The sequence below is a fragment of the Sciurus carolinensis genome, chromosome 18 (genome assembly GCF_902686445.1).
Source record: "Sciurus carolinensis chromosome 18, mSciCar1.2, whole genome shotgun sequence".
NCBI classification, from domain to species: domain Eukaryota; kingdom Metazoa; phylum Chordata; class Mammalia; order Rodentia; family Sciuridae; genus Sciurus; species Sciurus carolinensis.
In genome coordinates this window covers 16150679-16166559 of record NC_062230.1, presented here as the reverse complement: position 1 = coordinate 16166559, position 15881 = coordinate 16150679, and the positions used below count along the sequence as shown (strand labels likewise).

Here is a 15881-nt window from a genome sequence, read left to right as displayed (position 1 = left end):
CACTGTATTCATTTTTTTTCAGATATTAGAGCATTAATGTGTGGTTTGAGTAGAATAGGCCAAGTTGCGTATTCATTAAGACTGTATTTTTAGAGCTAACTTCTAGAATTTATGTATATCATTCCTTGACCACTGTGTAGTCTAACAATTGGGACCTTATTAAAAACATGCCTGAAATCAGATACACCCTTCATATTTATATTTTATTTTGCTGTTCAACAGATATTTATTTGTTGTGGACTTTATGTCATTAACACCAGGCTTCATGGGACAGGCTAGTGAACTAAAATAAATATTTCCTGGTCTCAGGAGAATGCATTTCCTTGGTTACTTAAACCATGTATCATCTTTCCATAATTCACACTCTGTTATCACCTTAAAATCGATACCAGAATTTTCACTAAAAAGTATGTGTAGATCAGGTTTTTTTTAAGATAAGGGCATCATGTTGATTTTATAACTAAAAAGTAAATGAGATCTTAATTCAATAATTTTGTGTAATCACATTGTATGTGGAATTGTCATTCTGGCAAAATTAAAGATGCTGGAATTTTTAAAAATATTTTTAGTTGTCAATGGATCTTTTATTTTATTTATTTATATGTGGTGCTGAGTATTGAATCCAGGGCCTCACACATGCCAGGCAAGTGCTACACCACTGAGCCACAACACCAGCCCCTGAAATTTTTTAACTCTTATTTGTTTGGTACTGGGGATTGAACCCAGAATCACTTAGCCGCTAAGCAACCTCCCCAGTCCTGTGAAATATTTTATTTAGAGATAGGGTCTTGTTAAGTTGCTTGTGGTCTTACTATGTTGTTGAGGCTAGCTAACTCATGATCCTGCCTCAGCCTCCTGAGTATTGGAATTACAGGCGTCCACTATCACACGCAGTGATGATGCTGGATTTTAAAAGAGCAGAATTGGAAACAAAATAACAAATATAAAGTGATTGTCTAAATTGGATCTTTATGGTAGGTATATTTAGGTAATAATCGTAAAGTCGATGTATAAATAACACGTCAGGAGTATTTATTTCAGGTTCTTTATTCCTCAGTGTCTGGTCTCTGTGTTAGTGAATGTCATGTGACAACCTTCTCACAACCTTCTTCTTGTCAGTTTTATATACTGAGACTTTGCACAGTTGCTTCTGTATGAAAAGGTGGATATGAGATTTAAGACTCTTTTTTCTAAGGATGAATGCTGGTTCAATTACTAATTTTTTGTTTATTTTATTGAGAAAACACCAAGGTACTATCCACAATGATTGAATGATTTAACATTCTTACCAAAGATGTAAAGAGTTTTCAATTTTCCATAGCCTTGACCTGTACTTTTCCTGTTTTATCCCATTTTTAGGGATTTTAAAATAAGTTTTGATAATTTTTTTATTCATCAGACAAAACACAATGATATTTGGATACATAAAACCCATAGTTATTTGTTACTCATGACTCTAAACAATAGAATACTGCTATTAAAATCATACAGGGGGTTCACGAGGCACAGTAAAAAAAAATTATATAGCTGCAGGGGTCAGTGTATACATGTTAGATGGTATGAGATCATCTAAACCTCAGGACTCACTTTTGATTGAATATTTGAATAAGTCGGGGGAGCAGATATGGGTTGTATAGATTTTCCCCTGTGGTTTGGACTCTTTTCCTGGGTTGATTTGGGGCAGTACATGGTGGCACTGGAATGTGACAACCTAAAAAATAGAAGGCATTTGGGTGTGGACTTAATAACTTCTCCAGTAGGGAAACTGACAGGTCTCTAGCTCAGGCTAAAATACTGGGTTATTAACCCCCAAGCCACATCCCCCAGACATTTTTTTTTTTTTTAATGTTTTATTTTGAGGCAGCATCTTAGTAAGTTGGTCAGGACCTTGCTAGGTTGCTGAAGCTGGCTTTGAACTTGCAGTCCTCCTGCCTCAGCCTCCCAGTTCGCTGGGACAACAGGCAAGTGAAATTTATGCATTTTTTTGTACATATTCTTGTAGCATGTCTAAGACTCTACGGCCAAAATCTAAAGTTACAAAGATTTGTTTTCTTCTAAATTCTTATATTTTTGCTCTTATTTTGAATTATAAGATTCCATTAGAGTTAATTTTGTATATAATCTCTTGTAGAATCCATTATCACTCTTTTCCATGTGACTATGCAATTATCTCATCCTTACTTATAAAAAGAATATTTCTTCCCTGTTGAATTATTCTGACAACCTTGTCAAAAATAAATTGACCAGAGTTTTGTAGTTTATTTCATGAATTTCAGTTATCTTCTCTGAATCTCTTTCTAGGTATTATTCTGTTAAACACTGAAGGTTCACATATGTTTAATGTGATAATGTGTGAAGATCACTAAAATATACAACAGGTCATAATTGATAGTTTTAAGTTAATGCTATTAGAAAGAAATGGGTTTAACTAGTAAGAAGAAGCTAAGTAGATTTTTTTAAATTTTAAAACAATGTTTCTATTACATATGGTGAAAAATAGAAATCTACTTTTTTTTTTTTTTTCCAAAAAATGATTCAGAGTAAATTCATCAAGTATTTGTTGGACATCAGTACAGTTATGATACTGGAAAAGCATCACATCTTTATTATATTTGTTTTTCTCTGATACATCATAAAATAATAATTGTCTCATTTATCTCTAAACCTTATTTGTTTGAACTCCACCACAGAGAAAACAAACAGGATCTTGCAAATGCCAGGGAAGAACTCTACCACTTAACTGCACCCACAGCCCCATGAAACTTATTGTTCAACCATGTCCATAAGCAAAAAAAAAAAAAAAAAATCAATTAAAAAATGCAACTTGCAATAATACACATTCACTACTATTTATATATATATATATATATACACACACACACACAAATATATATATGCTCATACATACACATATATGTATATAATATACACATATATACACATGTATACTGTATATTATACAATGTTACAATGTGGTGTGATGTACTAATGGATTTCATGCACTTTATATTACATAGTATAATATGTAATATATATGATAGGATTATGTATATATATATACACACACACACACACACACACACACACACACACATATATTTAACCATGTGAATTGCATGTATTTTAGTTTTATTTTTTTGGTACTAGGGATTGAGTCCAGGGATGTCTTACCACTGAGCTATATCCCAAACCCTTTTTATTTTTTTATTTTTAGACAGGGTCTCACTAAGTTGCTGAGGCTGTCTTGGAACTTGTAATCCTCTGTCTCTGCCTCCTGAGTTGCTGGGATTACAAGCATGAACCACCACCACCAGCTATATTTTTTATTTATTTATTTATTTATTTATTTATTTATTTTCACAATACTGGGGCTCAAAACCATGGGCAATCTATCACTGAGCTACACTCGCAGCCCTTTTTTTTTATTTTTGTAGAGGCAGGGATTGAAACCATGGCTCACACATTCAAGGCAGGTACTCTACCACTGAGCTACATTCCCCACCTTTCCATTTTACTTTTTGTTCTGAGCCATGGTCTCACTAATTTGCAGAGGTTGGCCTCGAATTTATGATTCTCCTGGCTATACTTCCAGAGGCACCGGGATTACAGTTATACATTTTAAAGATGCCCCAAACAAAGTTTAAAAGGATGAACTAAAATAAGTGAAAATCTAGAGTCTATAAGTGTGTAGGACTGAGTTCAGAAACCACAAAACACAACACAACTAGTTGCTCAGTACTCAGTGTAGATCCTTTCTCCACTAATAATTCAGTTTCTTCATTGGGAAATACCTTGTTCATCTACAGCTAAAACACAAGAATACAATGACAGTCTCCAAAAAGTCTTCAAGTGGAGAATACATAGAATACAGAAAGGCAACCAGGCAGTAAATAAACAAAATTAACTATGGAGAACATAGTTGAAGACAGCACCTAAGCATGTTAGATACCAAGACAAAATCATACACACAATGAAAGCCTTGAAATTAATTTTGATTTTATAATCATTCTCCAAAGGTCATTAGTATCCTGATACACTTTAAAAAGACAAGTTAACTTGGTCACAATAGCACTCAATCTCATTAAATAAGTGTCTGTATTTGACCACAAGGCATTCAGCAAAGCACAGGTTCCTTCCACTGGGAGTCTGAGGTTCCACTCCCCTTTCTTTAGGTGTGAAGTCTTATTTCCCACTTCCTCTTTTCCCTCTTGGGGTTTCAAAATACTAATCATCTCACCGACCCTGCTTTTTCTTGTGAATCCAGCTACTACGAGGGGAAAATGCCAAACCTTCATATTTTGGACAGCATTCCTATAAAATTGATTGGAATTCATTAAATAAGATAGAATTTTCCTCCTTAATCTATCAGAGTAGTTATCTCTGCAAAAAAGAAAAAAGACTTTTCTTGAGAAAAGTTGTTTTTGGCTAGTGTGGAGCAAGAAGAAGTTAAAATATTTAAACAGAACAAGTTCTTCCAAGTTTCTAGAAGTTTTTTCTCACTTATAAATCTAAGAGATGTCCTCAAACTGTAATTATTCATTTTGATATAATCATTCTATTTGCTTTTTAAAATTCTCAATTTACTAGTAAAAATTAGTAAAATTAAATAATATACAGAAACCAAGTGAATATCCAATTGTTTGAATGTGGATTTATGTTTTTCTCTTAAATAAAAAAGAAGGAAGATCATGGCTAACTGCCAGATATTCTGAATAATATTTTATTTCATCTTAAAGAACTCAAAACATAAATGGCCAGTGTGGACATTTACTAAAGTTCTATTATCCTCAACAAAATAAAAACAACCTTATCTTTTGCTTTTTTACATTCTTCTACTTTTTATTTTCTTTTCCAAAAACTTTAAATCCTAAGTCAAAGGAAAACTTACCAGTGTGAGCAACATATTTATCATTTTCAAATTTCCAAATCTGAGTCACCAGGGATGTTACCAACCTGATTTCTGGGTAAATCATTATTTTTGAAGAGTCTGCCAGTATTTCATCCAGTGATTCATTAGATGGATATGCATAAGAAAATATATGCATAATGTAAATAGTTTCTCTCTCTTCTGAACTATCATAATCATGCCACCTGGAGAGACAGAAAATGCCTGGTATTGATTGTGAGAAAGAAGTAAAAGCCAAATGGAAACATAGAAACTTAGAACAATGGAAACAGCTTTGTGCAAATTTTTCTTTTGGTGACCCACATATTTTATCATCTACTTTTAGGCTGAGGTATATAGTATTTGAGAACTTTCCAATCCAGTGCAGTCAGCAAGGAGGGGCTGGGCTTGTGCTTGGCCTATTCCTCCCCCACCACCACTTTATTCATTCCACTCTAGACTTTTCTTGTACTATCAGATATCCCAGGTTGTTGTGCTGTGTAGGTGCTGAAGATCCTTAGGGAGCAGGCCTGGCTCCCCAGTGCCAGGAAATGGTGAGTGCGAAGTGACATCTCTTGAGCCTGGAGAGGAAGGCTTTTGAAACCAAGGGGACTAACTGTGGCAGAAACAGGAACTGGTGGGGACCCCATGCAGTCTCTGCAGTCTACAAACCACCTGGCAGCATACCCGTCAGTCCCACTGGCCAGGCAAGTGGGGAGAATGTCAGCCATGGAGACCCTGTGCAGCCTGCCCAGTCCCCTCAGGGCATCCTCAGCTCCAGTCTCAAGTCCTGTCTGGCAGTTGTGTGCTGGCAGCCCAGGATATTCCCAGAATGTGTGGTGATTGGCAACTGGGCTGAACCTCAGAATCACCTCTCCATGTGCAGTCTTCCTGCAGGAGAGGTGCTATGGGGGTATGGTAGCCTCACTTTATCCTTCCTCCTAAGCTTTGCTTGCTGGCTTTTTCTTTTTCTTTTTTTCTTTTTTGGTACTGGAGATTGAACATTAGGGTGCTCTACCACTGAGTTTTCATCTTGGTAATTTTATTTTATATTTTGAGACAGGGTCTATCTGAGTTCCTGAGACTGGTCTTGGTATGGTTTGATTTATATAGACCTTTCTATTTCACTTAAGGATATAATTTTTACATACATATGAATTCATGTATAGATTTTGTTTATATTATAATTTCTAGATCATTGTAATATTGTATATTCCTAATATACATGTATCGGGTAGTAATAGCTACTTCTTTTGCTCTTATAATTCAAAGGTTCTTGGCTAATTTCACATGTATAGATCTTTGGTGATGAATTTTAGAACTTTATACTTTGATTCCTTCTTTCACTAAAAATAATGCCTGCTGAATTCTTCTAGTAGCACATTGTAGTTACACATAATATTGGTGTTCACTCTGACATAATCATACATGCATGGAATAGCATTTGCTATATTTCATTTATTTTTTCTTTTTCTTTTTTTTTTTTTTTTTTGGTTGGTGATGCTGGAGATTGAACCCAGGGCCTTGTACATACAAGGCAAGCACTCTACCGACTGAACTATATCCCCAGCTCCCATTTCCTTTTATTTCCTAGTACTTCCTCTTTTCCTCTTCTCAGTCAACCATTGCCCTTTCTTCTCCTGATCTTCCTTCAATTTATTTATGTTTTTCTTAAAAAATTACTACCTCATAGATACACAAAGGTGAAATTAGCTGAGATATATTTGTGTATGTACATAGAAGTTTTGATGAGAAAATATTATGGATGAGTTTTATTACACATGGGGTGTGTAACTGAAATTTTTATGTTCATTTGTGGTTTTTATTTTTACACAAATTCTAGCTATTTTATTTTTAAAATGTATATATGTGCAATACCACATGAATGTGATAAATATATATGAAATATATGAGTGTCATATATATGAAAGTTAAGTACTTCTATGGAAGTTTTATATATGTATGGCTATATATATATATATATGCATACATATACATATAAATATATATATGAACTTTTATGGTGTTTTATACTATTTTTTAAACTAGATATAATATGACCAAAAATGTAAATGGCCCCTAGTAACCATTTTTCACACTGTTTACTTTTTATCTCTTTCAAAATATACATCCTCTTGAATCATCCCCCTGGGTTTCAAGTGTTTAGATAAATACTGCTGCATTCTTACATGTTATCATGGTTACATGTACTGCAATTTTAGTAAGTATGTGTTTCTGGTGGAGGGTGTATCTTGTATCCTCAATAGTAAAACAGTTCCCACAAATAGATAATAACAACTTAAATTCCTCCTTCAATTCATAGGAATTCATTTGTTTCATATCTTCATCAATACTGTTTGATTTTGTTAGTGATGGGATTTTATTTTATATTTCTCTGATTTCTAAATGTGTGGTTTTTTTAAAATTATTAAACACTTAGATTCTCTTAAATAAATTGACAGTTCAGATCTCTTGCCTGCTGTTCTTTTGTGGTTTCTGGCTTCAAATATAAGAAAATACTTGCACAGAGGCAGGAGAAAGTTAGATTTCAGGGAAAAAATGGTCTTTCTTTCAGTTATTAAAATTTTTTATTTGTCCTTTTTTTGCCCCTGAGTATGTATTTTTAGATTTCTTTTCTATTTTTGAAGGTTATTTCAAATGGAATTCTAGGGCTTACTTTCAGAAGTTCTGACAGGAAAATCTCTCTTTAGAAAAATGAATATATTTTCTCAAAATCATTTGGAAAATGAATTGTTGATAACATTTACTAAAACATTAGTTCCCCTTCCTTAAGATTTTTGACAGTCAACCATGCATTTTATTTTCTGGATTTGGGGATTTCATTCTTTTTTAAAAAAATATTTAATTTTTAATTTTTTACAGACTGCATTTTGATTCATTGTACACAAATGGGATACATCCTTCATTTCTGTGGTTGAATATGATGTAGATTCACACCATTCATGTAATCATACATGTACATAGGGTAATGATGTCTGTCTCATTCTATGATTTTTTTCATATCCCCCCTCCCTCTCATATGAAATAAGTTTTGGCAAATCCTAAAAGTAGTCACATATGATTTATTGTTTACTGAATGATATCTTGTAGAATTAGAAGCAAAATGACATTTATTTTCTGAAATAGTCACATCATTTTTTATTTGCATATTTTTTCTTTTCAATTTTTCTTCTCAGCCATTTAGATTTTTTTTCCTTCCCTGAGTCATACTTAGATTACAATCTGTGATGTGTTTTTTGTTCACCTTTTAGTCCCAAGCACTTGCCCCTCTAAAGAATCTGGGTTGATATAGTTCTGTTTCAGAAGACTCCCCTTAACATAAAAGAAGAAAAAACAGTTGTGTTGCTTCAAAGACTCCTCAGATGTCTTCAAAACGGTGAGGAAATAATATTTCTCCACACTCACATCCCCTTATCAGGAGCAAACCAGATTTCAGGAGCTTCGAAAGAATTTATATAGTTGTAAATGTGTGTAGTTCTCTGCATGCTGCTGGGTTTGCCATTTGACATAGAGAAACCTGTTTTTCCTCCTCTTAACAATATTAGAGGACCCAGTTGAATAATGCTCTTCACGGTGGTTATTAAGACAAGTAGGTACTGTGGCTTTATACTTAACAACACAACTGGAAGATACCTTGCAGATACTCTTTAACCATTATCTGCCACTCATATGTCAATTTTCTTTCAAAAACTTGTAATCACCATTTCACCATAGGCACCCAGGTCATCCACATGCCCAGAAACCAAGGTTGAATCTTCCTTGTTTGAATTTCAGATTCCAATTGTGTTGATTCAAGGTGCTACAACTAATTATATGCTTCTCATTTCTCTACTTTCATTCTGTGTCCCCAGTAAAGGAGTTCTCTGTTCCATGCCTCTATAGCCCATGTCCACCTATATTTAGAAAACTATATAGAAATCTGGATCATTTGCTGATTTGTAAAGGACGGTTAAGTTACTTCTGACTGTTGTTTGTTCTTGTTATAGACCAAACCAGTACTTCTCTGGGTCCTGAAATGGGAGCTGCATGACCACTCAGATGTATGAGAAAGTTTTCTTTCTGCTAAAATGTGTGATATTTGGTTATGTATATAAAGACAAATCCTTCATTTTTTAATAAGTCCTAAAATAATAAGAAAAGTTGTATGCATCGTGTAGTCTAGTAGAGGTGTTTGGACTTTCAAATGAGACACAGTTGGTATTAATTCCTATCCCTGCTGCTTATTAATTGTGCTGCTTTGGTTAGAGAAGAATAAATATATAGCCTGGTCATTAGGTTGAAATTGAAAACTAAAATATTTGCTTTAATGCATTCAAACAATAGATTCAAAGCTGTGGCTAGATCTGAAGATGTGGGGCCCTACATCATATGACTTTGTCTTCTTTTGCTTGCTGTCTTGTATCTGGAATGGAAAGGACCATGGCTAACATTTAGTGCGAAAATGTCTACTTCTGGAAGCTTTCTGGTTGGGGTTTCCTGCTCTCACTCAGGGCACTGTCTCTCCTGTTCTTTGGACCTTAAGAAATATTGGTGAGGAATTTTATCCCTTTCCTCTAGCATGAAAAGGAGGGGTCAGGACCTTCCTCTCCCTGGGTTCAGGGAAGAGAGAGCTCTCAAATTTGGGATGTGAGTCTATGAACTGAGATATGCTAGAGGTTTGAGATAGAGTTAGTTTTGAGGGTGTAGCTATAAAAATGCATATACTGCTTTATAAATATTTTATTGCTCACACAATGGTAATATCCTGGATATATTGGGCTATGCTATTAAAATCTATTACATATATATATATATATATACATACACACACACACACACACACACACACATATATAAAATACTACTAATGAAATATATAATAAATATATTTTACATGTATATTTATATGTAAAATAAATATATATATTTAATCATTAGTAGTATATTGGTCACATAATGATAATATTCTGGATATATTTGCTTATATTATTTTAATCAATTTCACCTGTTTCTTTTACTGTTTTAATGTGAACACTAGAAAAATTTATATTACCCTTGTGCTTCACATATTATTTTTATTAGACATTGCTGACTTAGGGGCTTGCTTCCCAGTACAAACATTCTACTTATAAGATCAGAAAACAAATTTTAAAAAGAATTTTACATTAATTGTCATTATGATTTTTCCATCCATGAATGATGTATAGACATATATAATGCATAAACTGATATTACCTTATATACAGAATTAAATGCAAATGTCCCATGACTAGGCTAGATCCCCTTCTGTAAGAAAACTTACCTTAAAATAGGTGCATCCTGAGGCTCTGGGCTTCAATTTCCAGATATTTAAAAAAGAAAGCCAGGAACTTGTCATTTTGGCCTCATTCATTCCTGAATTGGATATCATCTCCTGTCACTGAGAAAGGTTTGCTAGGCTTAGACTCAGGGTGCAGGCCCTGAAGCCCTATCCAATCAAAAGCACTTGGTGAGAAATGTCCAGACCAATGCACAGTCAGCGAAGAGGGGACAAGTTTCTGCAATCTGGCAAGGCCCTGTTCTCCAGAGCCCACCATTTTTGGAATGGAACTCTAGACTGTTCTCCTATGCTCAGGAGTCTGAGGTTGCTCTGGGAAGATTCTGAAAATCCTTGGTGAGCAAACATGGCTTCTAAGACCAAGAAATGTGAGTGTGCAGTGGCATCTTCAGCATGGGGAGGGAGACCATTGAATTCTGGACTGGCTGAAGGGGAAATAGGAGCTGGAGGGGAATCCAAGCAGTCTCTGGAGTCTGCAGCCCTGAGTCCTTCTCCTGGCAGTATCCCCTCCTTCCCCCCTGGTCAGCCCTGTAGGGAGCACGTCATCAGTGGAGACCCTGTGCAGTCTCTGCTCCTTTCCCTCAGGACTTCTTCAGAGGCTGCCTCAAATCTTATCTGGCAGGTTCATTCTGGAAGACCAGCATTTTCCCAGATGCTGTGGTGATTGATAGTTATAGTATATATAGTAAACATTTTTCACTTACCAAATTCACCAGGGCTCCATCAATTTTGTTTTTAAAAGCACCAGTATTTGACATTGATGATTCTGTGGTATGTTTAATTTTTGTTAAATTATGCTGTTTTGCTTAGGAATTTATTTTGTCTGCTCTTGTTTTTATAAAATTTGCCTTCCACAATTTGGGGACTGATGATTAGCTAATAAATTCTTAGTCTTGTTTTTAGTTTAGTGATTTAAGATGGTGTTTTTCCTTTTTAATCTCAGCTTTAGATTCATCCCATATTTTTACAGTCTTAGGGAGACTTGATTGATATATCTGTATGTAGCTAATGTACATACTCTTTTGGGTGGGTTCTGGGGATTGAACCCAGAGCTTGCTTCACAAGCACTCTACCATCTGAGCTATATCACCAGCCCCTCTAATGTACATACTTTTATCTTTTGATATATGTATACATACTTGAAACCAGTACCACAGTCAATGAAATTAACATTTCCATTACTACTGTGTTTCCTAAGTGCTTTTCTGCTATTCCTCAAAACCTTTTATTTAATAAATAAGATCTCGTTGAGCAAAATAAAGACAGGAAAAATGTTAAAATTAGTCTTTGAATTACCCTAAAGATAACACATTGTGTATCTACTGCCTATATCAAGAAACAGAAAATTAATAATGCCCTGACAACCCCTTCATTCCTTCTTCCTTTTGCTGTCACCTCTATTCTCCCTAGGGATAACTACAATTTTATTTTTCAACCTGTACTTTAACACATTATTTTTATTATATCAAGTACACACCTTAATGTTATCTATAACTGAAAAAAAAAAGAAAAAAGTATTATTTTAAAATAAAACAAGCAAATTCTAGAATCTGTCTGTACTAATTAATACAAAAAGGGGAGAGGAATTGAGCAGCGTGGGGCTTGTCTTACGTCTGACCTCATCCCAGCCAAGTCCTCTCTGATAGGAGGGGATGTGAGGTAGATCAAGGGATGAAGAAGGAGAGGACTGGGGCAGAATGTGAGGCTGAGGGCTGCTAGGAGAGGCTACCAGAGTACAACTGGGAAGAGGGGAGAAAAGATCAGCCAAGAGGAGAATAACAGGGGACCAGCTGGAGGATCAGATGGAGTAGGCCAGAAGGTGTAAGAATGGCAGAGTGAGGTTGGAGTGTCTTCATCTGAACAGGGGAAATGCTAAGGCTGGAGCGAAAACAGAGGTGGCATCTTGGTGCTGTTCCTAGAGTGAGAAGTAGATGAAGTGTTCACACCCTAGTTATTTCCCATCCTCATTTCCCAAGGGGCTTCCCATCCCAAGTCAATTGGAAGGGTTTTCCTACTATCATCCCAATTTCTGTGTTCTCCCAAGTGGTGTTTACTTTATCTTCTTTCTCATGTTCCTCATCTTCTGTATTCCATTCCTTCTGTCCATCCTCAGCAGTTCATTTATCCTTTTCAGCCTCATTTTCATATTCTTCTACCACTTCTTTATTTTGCTATTTTCAGCTTGTCTTACCCTCTACTTTCTTCTTCTTATCCTTCAGATCCTTAGCACTAAAGTAGACCACTGCCTCATACTATTCTCTAACATGGAGCTGCAGAAACGTGTAGCTAGACTTGTGCCCAAACTGAAGGGTTCTGGACTACAGAGTGTGGTGACAGCTGGAACTTTGCACAGTAGTAAAGGCAGCAATGGTAGGGACCAGTTAGAGCGTTTTCAAAGAATCTTCTGTTGCACTTCTGTCTAGTGGTTGAATTAGTGGTTCATAGGGTATGTGTCAATAGATGGCACCACACCATTCTCCAAATTGGAAAGTGGCTTTACCATTTTCCATAGCAACAGTCAGGTTTGACAATTCTAATCACTTAACATCTCTGTGATTCTGTTTTTATTTTTGGCTTGTTTATTTTCTTCTTGGCAAGTATAAAATAGTTTCTGCTGACTTGAATTTTAACTTCCTTAAATACCATTGCTTTGGAATCATATTCATATATGTAGTTGTCATTTGAATGTTTGCTCCTTTTAAAAATGTTTTTTGGAATCTCTCATTTGTGTTTCATTCTCTTGGGATATCTTTTTGCCCAAATGAATCTATAGTACCTTATATATTCTTCATCATAAGCCCTTCAGTAGAAATGTGCAATAAAAACATCTCCCACTATAGATCTAACCTTTAAGCCATGGAGATGTCCTGACTTAAAATGACAAAAATATGATTAGCTAAGATAAAGCCCTAGAGATTTACAAGGCAGAATCATGGAAAGGAGGGAGTAACACAATCAGATAACTAGAGTGCATATGAACTCCCAGAAATTTTAGAAACATACCAGGGCCCGCATTCACTCTGATGGGATGACCAGAAACATGCACAAAGGCTGAAAACAATAGTAATTGGGGCAATCAAGGCTATATTCAATTGGGAAAAATTACAGGGGTCTAGTCAAAAACATAGGTAAGACCTGCTATCTGAATATGGCTAAGTCCTCTGATGTGCTTCTGGATTTGATACTTTCCAAAAAGCTTATTCAGGTTTGGTAATATCTGAATTTTTAAAATTCTTTTAGAGTGAGTGTCCTATGCAGCTATCTCCCTACCTCACTGTGTTTTGTGCATCTTTCTCCTGACCTGTTTCAGTTTACAGACCCAGAGTTCCAAGTTATTTTTCTTTTTCCTGTACTTAGAGCTGCATTTTCTGAAATTTTGACAAATACTATGTGCAAAAACAAGCTTATTGAGGGATCTGCCATCTTCTGTGCTAGAGAAACTAGACTATAAAGTTTGAGTGTAGCTGCTCATATACCATCATGTTTTATACAAGGTGGATTTGTCTCTTGTCTTGCTTTTGAGGGCAAGTTGCTCTGAGTTTACCTATTGTTTGCATTGAGCCGATCCAGAAGCCATCTTGGGAGTGTACAACATGGCCACACCAATGGGAACTGGAAACCCAGATCCATGAGTTTATGGCTAGGTCCACATATATTTATTAGCCTACCAAAGACTTAACTGAGCCTAAACAGACCCATGGGAAATCAGAAACTGAGGGCATTTTGCCTGTGGGAACACAAGCTGGAAAGACTGGAGAGAATCAGGATCTTCCTAACTCTGTGAGTTCCACAGCCCACAAGGGTCAGGAATTTGGAAAGATGTATGTGAATGCATTTGGCTTTTAACTTGCTTGAATGCCCCATCCTGGCAACTGCTCAGTCTCTGGAGCACATGCAGGCCAGCACCCACCAGTTCCCAACACCAGCCTGGAAACCTGGTGCCCTCCCTGGTCTGGCATCCACCTGGTCCTCAGAGACCACTGGGGCTGGCACTGGTCCAGCACACACCCAGTCAAACACTCAGCATATCACTCATACCACTGGCTTTAGCACCAATCCAACACACACCCAGACTCTTGGCTCCATGGACCCCAGTCCCCCAGCTCCCAGACCACACCAAGCCACCACTTTGCCTACTAAGCCTGAAATTTTGCTGCTGGTCTATATAACCCAGCCTTCCAAGATGCAATTTCTCTGCCAGGCCTACCCAGCCCATTGCCTATCTCTGATCTGACTGCCCAGGCCAGCTAGGTCTGCCCAGCATAACCAGCCAGTTCACCAGAAACTGTAGCCCAGCCTGCCTAGCCCACCCTGACTAACCCACCCTTTGCAGCCAGGCCCATCCGACACAGCCAACCATTTCATCACCTGACCCACTCAGCTTGCTGCTTTGCCCTCTGGCCCACCTGGCTTAGGCTGACTAGGCCAGTCCCAACAAGCTGCTACACCACCTGGCTCAGCCAGCTACTTCATTGCCTGGCCATGGCCCTTCCCACCCAGCCAGCTACTTTATCATTTGGCCTACCCAGCCTGTCACAGATTGATATCTACCAGGCTCTAGAAGTACCTTGATTCAACACTTCCAGCAACTTGCCACACAATAAAGCAACTGGAACCTCACTAAATGTAAGTCCCTGCAATGGGAAAATCTACTCTTATGAGAACTCTTCTCATATAACCCAGTGGGAAACAACCCAGAGAGTGGAATGGACATCTCTTCACATCCCACCCCATGCCAATCTCCAATAAGGGAAGTTAGGATGTCTTAAATCCTAAACATCAACTCAGAGAGCAAAACAGTAAAAAGGAAGAACTCAATAACCCATACTCCCATGCTCAGTTCATAACTTCAAGAAGCAATAGAAATAAAATCAGTTGAGCACAGACAGCAAATACATATGCTCACTGGCTATTGTGCATCATACTGGAAATGACTCCTTAATTTCCTAACTTTTCACCAAGATTTTTCACCTTTTTTTTTTTTTCTGTTGAGCCTGGCTTTGATCCTCCTGCCTTAGCCTGATGGGCCACTGGGATTACAGGTGTGCACCACCATGCCCAGCTTTCTTCTATATGTTCTTAATTATATTTTTCTTTCCCTTACCCATTAGCAACACATCCTAATTTACCAATGTATCTGCCCTATTCACCCTTTGAAATTGCAAATCCTTTTCTAATCTATCTGTGGGTGACTGAGCATGTCGAAAAAACTTCCTAGGCCCCTTGAGCAAGAAGAATTCCCCATTGTTCTTTTCTCAAGAGAATTTTCACTTTTATTCCCTTGAACCTGAAATGGGTGTGATCTTGCCAGCTCCTGAGATGCCCTCAAGCTATCTTTCTGATTGTCTCTGGGCAGTCTTTAGCATTTCTTTACTGGCAATAATGTCTTTAACAACTGCAATTTCCTTGACCCCAGTTTTACTCCTGCCTTTCAATTTCAAGTGTTTCAAATATTTCTGTTATGCTTTCTGCTCCTGAATCTCACAATAAACTTGACTAAAAGCTACCAGCAATACCCATGCCACTTCCTGGATGCTGTGCTGCCTTGATATTTCTTCCACCAGATTAAGAAGTTCATTACATTTTTTTTCTAAATGGCAATTTTATTCTATGTGCCTAGAAACATAAAAAGAGAAATACGACAAATTAAACTTTGCTTTCAATGAATCTGTTCTTAAA

At 36.7% G+C, this 15881-nt stretch overlaps 1 protein-coding gene across 1 annotated transcript in view; it reads left to right on the top strand.

The window, feature by feature from the left end:
* LOC124970681 (zinc finger protein 665-like) overlaps positions 1-15881 on the top strand; it is a 53602-nt gene that overhangs the window by 13893 nt on the left and 23828 nt on the right.